Raw genomic sequence first — 13,647 nt, forward strand, 5'->3', positions numbered from 1 at the left:
TGTTGTTCCTATGTCCTCAACATGTTCAAACTCCCCTACCTCTTTTTGATCCATATTGGAAACACTTTATTGTAGACAGCAATACCTGTGAAGGGTACAGATTTTCAAACAATGTCCACATTTCTGCATTTTCATTTGTAGTGTGTTCATCACAATGTATGTGAACTTCTGGAACATCATTAAGAATTGAAGTCATTAAGTAATGCCATATATTTTATTTTCAGGCTTTATATAGGTCAGAAGATACATTATCCTAGGAAAATGGTGAGTTTATCATGGCAGCATTTAAAAAATTATCCCTATTTTTTGGTTTTTGTCACCTATTATCTTTTGCATTTGTATGTATTTACAGAGCCTGACAAAATTATCATGATGACAACTCTAAGTGTAACGCACCACAAAGATGTGCAGAAATGTCCCATAATCACATCTCTTTTTATATCTGTATCCATGTCTCTAAACATCTCCCTCTTCTCACCCATTTTGTCTCATCAGTCTTTCTCCTCAGTATTTGAGTGATGCCTGGTAAGGAGCAGCACCTGCAATATATGGGAAATGGCAATACTCACCTTATGGCAAAATCTTTTTTGCCTTTGGCTACATTAGTCTGACACATGTTGTGCTTCTGTGCTTATTCTCGCTGCACTATGTAAAGACAGGCTGATGGTATTATGAGGAGACAGTTGTTATCATATGTTGAAATGGCTGTAGAGTCAAATGTACACCACATATCTCTCATATGTCATACAAGACCACCAGAGCTTTATCAGATACCTTTCATATGCCATACAAGACCACCAGGGCTTTATAAGATATCTCTCATATGTTTTACAAGACCACCAGAGCTTTATAAGATACCTCTCATATGTCATACAAGATCACCAGGGCTTTATAAGATACTTCTCATATGTCATACAAGACCACCAGGGCCTTTATAAGGCTAGCCATGCAATCCAACCCAGTCGTGTCCCTATGTATCATGGACATTTATCAGGAGAGTTGTGTGTTAGGAAGTTACTACAGATTATGTGGGGTGATATCATAGTTTGGGCATAACTGTCTGCTCTGCCTCTGTCTATTAAAGACATGGAGGCCAGTCAGATCTGGCATGAATTTCTGATTTCCCACCCATTGGTCAAGGTTACATTTAAATAGTGTTAGAGATAAACTCTGCTTCATATGGATAAGGAGCCTGTTCTGGAGCAGAAGGATCTGGTTAATACTGTGATCTCTGGATTGCATAAATAGCTAGGCATACAATCAAATACAGAGCTGACTGAGTATCTTGAGTGTGTGTATGTTTGCATGTCTGCACTGCTAGTTAGGACTGGACTGACACATGCATCTCATGAATACACTTCTACTCAGGAGAAACATTTAAACTGGGAGAGGATTCCCACATCACTTTATCCCATTTTTACCACAAACATCCCTCCAAAACACTGATGAGGCCAGAATTTCAAAAGTGCATTATCTCAGTATAGAAGTCCATATTCTCCTGTGGTGCTTACATTTGATACTGTGTCCTCTAGATTGTGTAACTAGATATGTAGTTCAAGTCTAACAATGGTGAACATGTGTGTGTGTGTGATGTTAGTGTGTGTGTGTGTGTGTGTGTGTGTGTGTGTGTGTGATGTTAGTGTGTGTGTGTGTGTGTGTGTGTGTGTGTGTGTGTGTGTGTGTGTGTGTGTGTGTGTGTGTGTGTGTAGTGTTGGTTAAGTATCACTTCAGCAACAGATGTGCCATGTCCACTTCCACTCAGGAAAAAGTCCACAAAAATCACAAAAACTGACAGATCAAGAAAGAACCATAAAGATGACATAATTTACTATTGAGAGTAAGGAAGAAATTATGCATTGTTATTATTACATAAGAAGCCCATCATTTTCAGACAGGAAATATTCAGAAAGATTAAGACAGAAATTGGAGGAATGAAAAATACTTGCACAAGAAAGCCTGTGAGAAACTTCTAATACAAAAGTGCATTCATTAATACAACAGATTCATGAAAAATATTACATTGATGAAGAAACTTTGGGCCACCTGGAAAAAGAAGCGACAGAGGAAGCATGAAAATATAAAGTATAAAGCCCAGAGATTTTTGAAAGGTATAAAAAAGAAACATGAGTTCTGATATATAATCACAACTGACCCTGGGAACTACCGACCAATAAGCCTGACCAGTCTGATCTGTAAGGCTATGGAGCAAATAACTATGGAACTCATAAATGGAGAGATTGGGAACCTCCAGTCACTGGACCCACACAGTTTGGCTTCGTCAAGGGCAGATCATGCCTCTTGAACCTGGTGGATTTCTTTGAGACAGTTACTCAGGCTATAGATAAGGGAAAGGAGGTACACACGGCTTACCTTGACCTTGCTAAAGCATTTGACACCATTCCCCATTCAGGTATTATTGATAAGCTCACCAGCCTGGGCATAAACCCTTATGTCACAAGATGGATCGCAAACTGGCTCTCAGACAGATCCCATAAAGTAAGAGTAGCGGGATCTATGTCCGAATCCAGACTGGTAATGAGTGGTGTGCCTCAGGGCTCTGTCCTGGGGCCCCTCCATTTGGCATATACTTCTCAGAAGTACAGGCAAGCACGGAAGGGCTGTGGCTGACTAAGTTTGTGGACGACTGCAAACTGGGTGCTATAATAGAGTCTCCGGCCAACATGGAGATCCTCCTAAATGAGACTGATGCATGGTGTCAAAGCCATGATCTCAAGCTAAATGCAAAAAAAATGCGTAGTAATCCCCTTTGGAAAAAACAGAGTACCCGCAAACTACAACATAGGAGATAATCCCCTGAAATCTGAAGAAGAAATAAGGGATCTAGGGACCCAAGTAGATAGCCAGCATTCCTTTGATAACCATGTTGCCAAAGTGGTTAGAACATCCTTCTATGTGACCCATCTGCTCACGAAAGGGTTTGCATCAAGATCTAAGGATGTAATGGTGCCCCTCTACTCTTCCCTCATCAGACCCATTATTGAGTACAATGCACCAATTGGAATGTACCTGGCTAGACATCTCCAGCAGCTGGAGAGACCACAAAGATACCTAACCAAGAGGATTACTGGCCTCAAACAGTTGCCCTATGCAGCACGATTGAAAAAGCTAAGACTGTTCTCTGTTGCATACCGCTTTCTCAGAGGCGATCTCTGTCTAACGTACAGAGCCATGTCCAACCCAGAATTGTTGAACATGCTCCATCTTAGCAAAACCAAATCTACTCGAGCTACACACTCTAGGAATATAAACCTCAACACAACAATGAATAGAACATGCTGGAGGGATAGATTCCCTTCGCAGAGACTTCCCTTACTATGGAACAGGGTCCCGATCTACATAAGACAGAGCCCCTCACTATCACTCTTCAAGAAGAACCTTGATGAGTGGATGGGTAACAGAAAGCTCACACCGGGGATCACACCAACAGCACTACTAGATAGGGGCCAAGGGTACTAGCTGCTAGTACAAGGGTCTAGGGAACTACTAAAGGGGCGGTGAATACCGCACAAAGTGGCTGGGCTAATATGTGCCTTCGGGCAGATAGCCCAGTACCAACCTATGAACCGATGAACCTATAATATTTACACAAAGGAGAAATCCAAACTAATGAATACAAACAAAGCATCTCCAAGGATATTTGAAAGGAAATACAGGCACAGGCATCCAGATATGGAAAATTTCGCAACAGAAAAAAATAAGAAAACAAAGAGGAAATGTACAACAGAGGATTAGTAAGATAGAAGTTAAACAAAAGCTGAACTCATGGATTATGTGTGAAGTGAAGGATTCAGTTTAGAACATCCATTACAGTCACTGTCACAGCATGATGGAACAATGAGTCTCCTGATTAAGGAGCAGGAAGTGGAGCAGGATGTATCTGAAGAAGTATGGATATAGGAAAGAAAAGTCATCTGGTATAGTGCAATATTTATGCAAAGGAGAAATCAATACTAATCAATATATAAAAAGCAGCACCAAAAATATTTGAAGAGAAATACAGCCAAAGGCACTTGGACATGGATAGTTTCACAATATAAACAAAGGGGTTAGGTGGAAAAGAAGTTTTGTAGGGAAAAAGTTGAACAAATAGTTATGCATTATTTGTGAAGTGAAGGATTTAGTGTAGGAAATGGAGAGCAAAGAAGGAGCTCTCAGTCTAGAAGAAAATAATCTAAGGGAAGAGCTTTTTGATTTACTAGAGATGGCTAGATGTATTAAGATCGACAAAAGAAATAGCTTGTAGAAAGTAAGACCCAACATGTTAGTACCTTGGTAAAACAAATGAACACAGTAATTAGGACTAAGAGAAATTCTTGTCATATAATAGAAATAAATAAGATATATTACAGTGCAAATAAATTAATAACAGATTAAATCTTACCATAAACATATAGAGCAATAAGTGAAATGAAGGAAGAAATAAAATGCCACCATTAAAACATCATATAGAGAAAACTATAAAGCATCGAAGACAAGAAGTATCGTTAGATCATCAAAAATGCTTAGAAAGATAGACAATAGTGTCAGAGCAGATCAGGACCTGTCATATACTACTGCAGAACAATAAACTCAAAATATCAAGACAGTATAAAGGAATATAAGTATGTATAAAGGAAAAGTGCAAAATAAACAATTTAATGCTGACTCAAAACAGTTTTATAGTGAACTTTGAAACAAGAACAAAAGGAATAGAATTCCTTAGAGCTGCTCTTGTCTTGGTGACTTTGTCTGAGAGGGAGAATCTGCTGAGTCTAAAACCATCCGCTGCTAAAAGAACAAAAATAAGTTTCATTTTGCACTTCTGCTGATTATTTTTACTGTATTTCATAACAATTCTGTATTAACTGTTACATTCTTGCACTTTAGCAAAGCTTCAAAGCTTAACTTTTTCACTGCTGCTGTGGTACTTAATTACATTGTGTCTGCCAGTTTTACAGGAAAGTAGTATCTAGATTATGTGGATCCCCTGAAACTGAGCTTTAAAACTAGCATTTTTACATTAAGAAGGTTTTCTAACTACACTTTTGTGGCAGAAGTGTGCTGCAGGAAACCTATATGAGTTGAGGGCTGCTGGCTGAAAGTTTATTGTGTGTCTTCCTGATTGGTCTGTAGTCCTTGCTATTGCAAAACTATGTTTTCTGATTCTGTATAAGCCATTATTTGTGCTCTGTTTGTGCTCAATTCATCAAAGCTGCTCTTGTTTTGGTTAATTTGCTTGAGAGTTACAGAGAATCTGTTGCATCTAAAACCATCTGCTGCTAAAAGAAGAAAAATAATAATTTTCCACTTCTGTTGATTATTTATACCATATTTCATAAGAATCCTGTATTAATTCTTACATTTCTCACACTTTAGTAGAGTTTCAAAGCTGAACTCTAAAACCAGCATTTTATATTAAGAGGATTTTTTGGCTGCATTCTTGTGGCAGATGTCTGCTGCAACAAACCTATATGAATTGAGGGCTGCTGGCTGAAAGCTTATTGTGTGCTTTCTTGATTGGCCTGTAGGCCTTAATGTTATAAAACTTGTTTTTCTGATTCTGTATAAGCCTAGTGTTTGCACTAGCCTGCTGTCCACGCAACAGCAGTTAGCAGAGCCTTGTATAGATGCAAACACTATTAAGTTAAAATTTCCCAAATAATAACTATCTCTAGAACCTTCCCCAGTCCTCCTGCTGCTCTCGGAGAACCTGAGTTGTACACAGAGCAGCATCGCGTTGTCAGATAGCTAGAGTTCACACTGGGTATAGCACCCATTCTTTGTTCATGTGTTATCATCCCAGTCCAGTTAAATCTCTCCACTCTTCTCTATGATTAAACCCATAGTGAAAAACCTGAAATCATGGATAGGCACTTTCCTGTGGCCAGCCTGGTGGACATCGGCATCCCGAGACAATATAGAAATTGTCTCGTGTACTGACAACCACTTTATCCTGAAACAAACAAGCACATTATATGAGAGATGTAGCTACACCATGAAAAATGAGACACAACTCTAACATACTGATAAATCAAATGACAAATAGGCTGTTGGCACAAACACATCATTTCCCTCACTAAATAACATCCCAACACATAAAACCACATATGCAGAGTTACTCACAAGTAACTTAACAAGATCTCAGAGGCCTCCCATATGCTGCCCTCAGAAACAATATGCAAACAAAACCAAGTCAATACCAACCACTACACATAATAATAATACACATCACAATGTCTCCACAAGCAAGCACCAAAGCAAAACACCACAGATTTAAACATCTTAGTCATAGGAGACTACATCATGAGACACACAGATTCTCATTTCACCATGGTAGATAAGGAGAGGGTTACAGTCAGTTGCCAGTCAGGGGCCAGGCTTCACCAGACAATGTGGGCATTCAAGTCACTCAACCATGAGTACCAGTATGACTTAGTCATAGTCCATGTAGGTGTGAATGACCTGAGATGTACCAGGGGACATGATAGACCTCACTAAATATGTGTTGCAGGCTGGTATGAGCCTCACACTAAAAATTATTCTACCTTCTCCAAGAATGATACCACCATACAAACAGAAAATGATTGAATTCAGTAATTAGCTTAGCTAATACTGTCACTCCAAGGGGATTTAATATTTGTTATTCTGGGATGACATGATTGATAGACCATGCTGCTTTTCCAGAGATGGTCTGCACCTGTTGCTGCTAGGACTTTGATTACTGGCCATGTCATTAGCCAACCCCACAGAGCCTTTTTTAGGCAGTACCAAACCAACTGACCTACCAACATAACGAATTCTTCTAATGTCATGCTGATGGTACTACTGCTCAGTGCTAGGAGTCTTAACAAGAAACTGCACTCCGTGGAAGCTCTACTCACCCTGGAGAATGCTGATAACTGTGCAGTTACAGATATGTTGTTCAAGGCTGTGGAAAGCACCCCAGCAGTACAAGGCTACAATGCCCATCACACATTCAGACCACTGTCTGAAAAGGAAAAAATGAAAGGAAGAGGTGTTTCCATTTACATAAAAAACAACCACACCTCTAGATTGGTCAAGCAGGATGACTCACTTGAGCTATTTCATGTCCAGTTGAGCATAGGCAAAATCCCTCACCATATCATTGCTAGCTATAGTTCCCCAACCATGAACCATGAAAACTACTCTGCATACCTGAAGTTACTAGAATCACTTACCATTCAGCATAACACACTACCCATGGGTGATTTTAACTGCCCATCCATGAACTGGGACAGATATATGATCCCTAACATGCAGGCTCAGAGATTCCTGGAAAAGATCTGGAACAGCTGGACCGCACTCCCACTAGGGGCTCAGAATATCCTTGACAAACTACTCACAAGCATAGGGGAGTTTTGCACCCCCTCCTCAGCATAATCATTGGTAAGATCAGATCACAAATTGGTCTCCTTTGATATAAATGTAATGGTAGAACCCCCCATCAAACCCTAAAACCCTAAAGAAGTTTTCCAAGTCAAATTGCCTTGTATTAAGTAATAGCATAGGTAATTTTAAAGCTCCCTCTAACCCCGAAAACATGGAAGCAGAAAAATACATGAATGCACTGTACAACCACTTAAACAACTGCATAGAAACACCAGTACCTGACCGAACTAAACCCAGGTCTAGCCAGGAAAAACAAGCCACCCTGGTGGACCCCTGGAATAAATATAATATACAACAGATGGAAGAAGTTCCTTTCTAGAAGTAAGTGAGAGGGAGAACAACACAGAAGAAAACCTCTTATTAGCCTCAATAGTCAAATCAGGGATGTAGTCAAGTCTTCAAAAGCTAAGTAAAAGACTAAAAGAGCCTCCCAAGCAAAGGATAACCTCAAAGCAGTTTTTAGTTATATCTGAAATCTTAATGGAAGCACTCAACAATGTGCTGAGTTGTCTGTAGATGCTATGTATAATTAGTCAGAAGAAAGAGAAAACTTGCTTGCTGATAATTTAGCTGAAATTTCACCTCCTCATCACCTCTGGTCACTCCCCATGAAATACCCCCTACCATTCCTTTGCCTTTTATCACAAAAGAACAGGTCATCACTGCTGTCTCTAAAGCTAGAAACATGGCATTAATGGGCCTTGATGGAATCCCAGAGTACCTATTAAATAGCTTGAAACATAATGTAGCAGACCCACTCAGAGCTCTATTTAACCATAATCTCCAGATAGGATTTATCCCAGCAGAATGCAGGACAGCATCAGTCATCCCTCTGCACATGGGGGTACCATCAACTGAGTCAGGAAACTACTGACCCATAAGTCTGACTAGCCTCATATGTAAGGTTATGTAAAGGATAACCATAGACCTGTTTAACAATGACATAGGAAATCTCCACACAGTAGTCTCAACCCAGTTTGGCTTCTTGAAGGGCAGGTTCTGCCTGCTCAATCTGGTGGACTTCTTTGAGAAGGTCACCAGGGCAGGGTTGAGGGTAAGACAGTGCATACTGCCTGACTTCACCTGGCCAAGGCATGCAACACAATACCTCACTTGGGTAGTATGGATAAACTCACAAAATTGAGCATAAACCTGTGTATGTCATCAGATGGATAGCCAAATGGCTCACAGATAGGCTCACGGATAGGACACATGTTGTTAGAGTGGGGGAATCCACAAGAGGCCAGTCACCAGTGGACTGCCACAGGGCTCAGTGCTGGGCACTCTCCTGTTTGGGATATACTGCTCAGATGTCAGGGCAAATGCTGATGGCCTTTGGCTGACCAAGTTGGGTGATGACTGCAAGTTGGGGGCAATCATTGACTCCCCAGATAATGTTGATATCTACAGAAACATCTGATGCAGGTTAATGACTGGTGTCAGAGCCACAACCTCAAACTAAATGCAAAAAGTGCATAAAAATACCCTTTGGGAAATCAAATACCTCTGCAAAATACAGCATTGAGACCACTCCTAGAAATCTATGTACTCAAATAGAAAGTAATCTGAATTTTGACCACCATGTGTGCACAGTGGTGAGGAAATCCTTCTGTGTGGCTCAACTTATTATTAAGGGCATGGCATCCAGATTTAAAGATGTCATAGTACTACTCTGTTCACCCCTCATAAGACTAATAAGTGAGTACAATGCAACCTTTGGCATGTACCTCACCAGGTACCTGCAGCATTTGGAGTGCTCTCAGAGGTTACTCACCCCAAAAATACCAGTTATAACCAACATGTTATATGCTGACCACGATTAAAAGTCCTATCACTATATTTAGTTTCCTACCGATTACTGAGGGCTGATTTCTGCCTGACCTACAAAGCAGTCTCTGACCCATCCCTAATGGAAATGTTGCATATTTGCAAAACTTACTGTGTGAGGGTTATCCACTCCAAAAATCTAAACCTGATCTCTGTCATAAATAGACCATATTGGACAGACAGATATGTGTCCCAGGCATTGCCCCTCTTCTGGAATAGGCTTCATGTTCACATGAGGCATGAGGCAGAGCCCTCCCCCCAGGAAGTTCAAGCACAATCTGGATCAATGGATGTGAAATCACAAATTCACACCTGGGGTTGAGCCCATGTCTCTTATGGACAGAGGCAGTCAGTAAAAATAGTCAAAAACACTTGCTGACCCTTGTTATCTTTCCCCTAGGGAAAGAAAATTGGGTAAAATCTTGGTAAAACTGGCTAGACTTGTAAGAGCTGTTGAGCCATTAGTCTAATAATCTCTTATGAACATCACACACACACAAAAAAAGAAAAGAAATAAACACATTTTGGAAAAATAATTATGAAGATCATGTGGAACATAATAAAAATGCTGAATGTACAGAAAAATTAAAACAAACATTAAGGACTTGTAATGTAGAGGTTATGAAATGGGATGAAGTAACAGCCTGAGAAACTGAAATAACATTAAGAAAAGATCCTAAGAATTACTTATATGTGCATCTTGAACAGACATGACCAACCTGCTTAACAGTAAAAACAATACTCCTCCTTAAGATTAAACCTGCAAGCCATGTTAAAAGCTATAGACCAGAAACTTGTCTTCCAATGATATACAAACTATATACAGGAATTGATGCTGACAGAGTTTATAGTCATTTTGACATACACCCTGCCCCCTCAGTTTTGGTAGTAGAACAAACAGGTAACAAAAGAAAGCCATATGGAACAAAAGATCATTTGTTGCTAAATATGACCATAATAGAGAATTATAAAAATGGGACGAATCTAAGTATGGCATGGATAAATTACAAAAAAAAAAAACATTTGACAGCATCCCACATTCATGGAAAAAGGAATGCTTACAGATGTATAAGATACACCCTACATTGATCAGGTACATTACAGTGACCATGAAACAGTGGCAAATCACTTTCCAGCTAAGCCATGACAAAGGGCAAATTATTATCCCAGGGATTAAATTTCAAAGGGAGTATTCCAGGGTGATTCTTTGTCACTGCTGCTTTTTTGTCTTGCCTTAGCCAGTTAAAGCAGTTTACTAACACATTAGGCCATAGTTACAATTTGACTCCCAGAAAACAACCTAAAACTTGACATATTCTTTTTGTGGACGACTTAATACTGTATAGTTCATCAGATGACCAACTACAAAAGGATAAAACTTTCTTAGATGATATAAGAATGTCATTTAGTCTTGATAAATGTGCAAAAGCAACTTTTAAAGCAGGAATGCTTCAGCACAGAGAAAATATCAGTCTGGAACAGTAATGAGTTGTAAAGGAACTCAAGTAGGAGGGACTGTATAAATATTTGGGAATTGATGAAAGATCACAATAGAACATGAAAATATGCAGATAAAACTCAGCAAGGAATATTTTAGAAGACTAAAACTAATATTAAAAACTGCCTAGACAGTAATGGAATGATTGATTGGCACCAAGAGGTATTGGATCAGGTGGACAGGAAAACAAGAAAAATACTTCATGCTTATCAAATGATATTTAAAAATTAGCATATACCAAAATTATATATTCCTCATTCTGAAGAAGATCTGGCCCTCCTTGAAATTGATTACACGTATAGATCTGCAGTCATGGGACTACATACGTATCTGCTTACCTCACCAGATCCAAACATAGTGAAAGTTGTAAAATATGAGGAGAGGAAGTCTAAGACGACCTCTCTGCTTAGTTTAGCAGAAGCATATTGGTATCAAGTGAGAACTGAAATGAAACCAGAAGCAAACAAAAATCAGGCAGCAACTAAAAGTGCCAAAACAACGAAAGACTGAATATAAGGAGAAGGACCAGATGAAAGGAAGAAAAAAAGAAATGTAAAAAAAGCAGAAATATTGTAGCAAGTGCAGAGATGTCCTGGAACAACCTCATGTCAATTAGGATTTGATACAGGAATGATTAGAGAAAGATGAACTGAAACCAAAAATTGAAAGGTTAATAATGGTGGCTCAGGATAATGGATTATATACACTTTGGTTTAAAAAGTCTATTGAACGTGTGGGAGAAACAGACAAATGTAGGTTCTGTAAGAACTGGAAACAGGTGCACATCTTGTTGCTGGGTGTGATACACTCATGGTAGAGAGCCTGTATACTGAAAGGCACACTAATGTGGCATGACTGTCGCATTGGGGATCATACAAACACTACAGTATTGAAATAGTTGGGAAGCATTGGAAACATGAACTACAAAGCATTGTACAAAATTATGAGGTTTATATCACATGGGATCACCCATTACCAACAGTTCAAAAAACTGATGCATGGAAACCAAATATATAAGCCCAGAAAAAAAGACAAAAGTAGCATTGATAATTGAAATTGCTACATCCAGTGATTATAGTGTCTTAACTACAGAGAGACAAAAAGTCATAAAATACCTGGATTTGCTGGCAGAAAAGAGTGCAATGCAAAATAAAGATACCAACATAGTTCCAATAGTAGTAGGAGCAACAGGTCTAATAAAAAATAATTCACAGTCATGTTTAGATATGCTCCTAATACATGTAACTCAGTATGAACTGCAGAAAGAATCAGTTCTGGGCACATTGTGGGCACAGTGAAGAGCACTTTTGGTTAACAAAAAAGATTGAAAAAATAATAATTTCATGAACTTTAATCACACCCTGACTTAGGAATGGGGTCCATTCCCATCATGGTATTAGAAGTCCAAAAGGCTTGGAGAAATTAAACCAGGAGAAACATTTAAGATGAGAGAAGACTCGGATTCAAAGATGGCTGCCGTTCTGTGAACACTGCTAGACTACATCTCTTCAGAATCACAAAAGAAAACTTAACCCAGAGCCTGCTTGCTAACAATTATTATAAATATCAAATCTATCCTTGATCTGGAATCGAAGAATAAGCGAATAAAACTGGAAAAATAATAAATCTTGCAGGATTACAACTGATTAACCGGAACTGAAGTGACTCACAGACAAAGGAATTGTATGCACAGGAAGTCCTGTTCAGTTATACTGAAAAAACACAATTATACACTGCTGCATTATGTCGAAAGAATACAAAAATATGGATATTACAACTACAAAAACTAAACTTTCTGAATTGTCATCGCCTGAGAAAGATTTAACTTCGAAAAGACAAAGGGTTGTAAAACAACAAGAACCCTTAAAGACTGGAAATAAAACTAGACCTGATCAACTGGCTAACATGGAAGACATTAAAACTGCATTATCTCCTATACAAGAAGCTATAAATGATTTAGCTAACCAAGTCCAAACCTTTGGAGCCTCATGCAGTCAAATACTAGAAAGAATGGACAAATGTGAGGCGAATGGACAAATTTGAGGCTAAAATCTCAGAAAACAAAGATAAAATAGCTTTGCTAACCAAGAAAACAGACTCACATGAAACAGATATCCAATCTTTGCAAGCTAAAATAATTGATTTGGAGGCAAGATCCAGAAGAAACAATATTATCATTAGAGGAATACCAGAAAATATACAATACAACGAACTTATTCCAGCTATTACACAAATTCTTACAAACCTACTTGGTGACGCTGAAGCTGCAAAATAAATAACAATACAAAGAGCCCATAGAGCCCTGAGAGAAACATATACTTTGAATGTACCAAGACCAGTTTATGCAAAAATTCTAAATTTCCAAGATGTGAACAAAATAATATTAACTGCTAAGAAAAATGGTGGATTGGTGATCTGGAACAATAACAGGATTTCTCTGGCTCAGGACTTGCCCATACAAATCAGATAAGCCAGGCAAGCACTTTCTCCTTATTGTAAGTTTTTAATCGATAAACAAATCAAATTTCAGATTAAATATCCTAATTCACTCTCATTTCATGGAACTGAGGAAAGGTTTTAAACAGCAACACAAACCACAAAGATAGGAGGAAGTGCCACAATAGTATCCTGGCTGGCGGGTGCCAAAGAGTTCACAAAAACAAGCGGTGAGGTAACCTTGGCAAAAACAGTAGAAAGCCACGCTACTCCGAAGTAGTAAAATCCAATAGTTTAATAGAAACTGTACCACAATCCAAAGACAGAACAGTATCGTGAAACGCCAAAACATGCGTTTTTCGTTCAGGTCCCTGCCTGAACTTCATCAGACTTACGGCAATGCTGCAAACAGTCTCACCTTAAATACTCTTCTTCCTAGGAATAAATTTAAAAACACAGTACATCATTTAAAAGAT

This window comes from Protopterus annectens, chromosome 15.part0 (genome assembly GCF_019279795.1).
Source record: "Protopterus annectens isolate FY-2018-M chromosome 15.part0, PAN1.0, whole genome shotgun sequence".
NCBI lineage: Eukaryota > Metazoa > Chordata > Ceratodontiformes > Protopteridae > Protopterus > Protopterus annectens.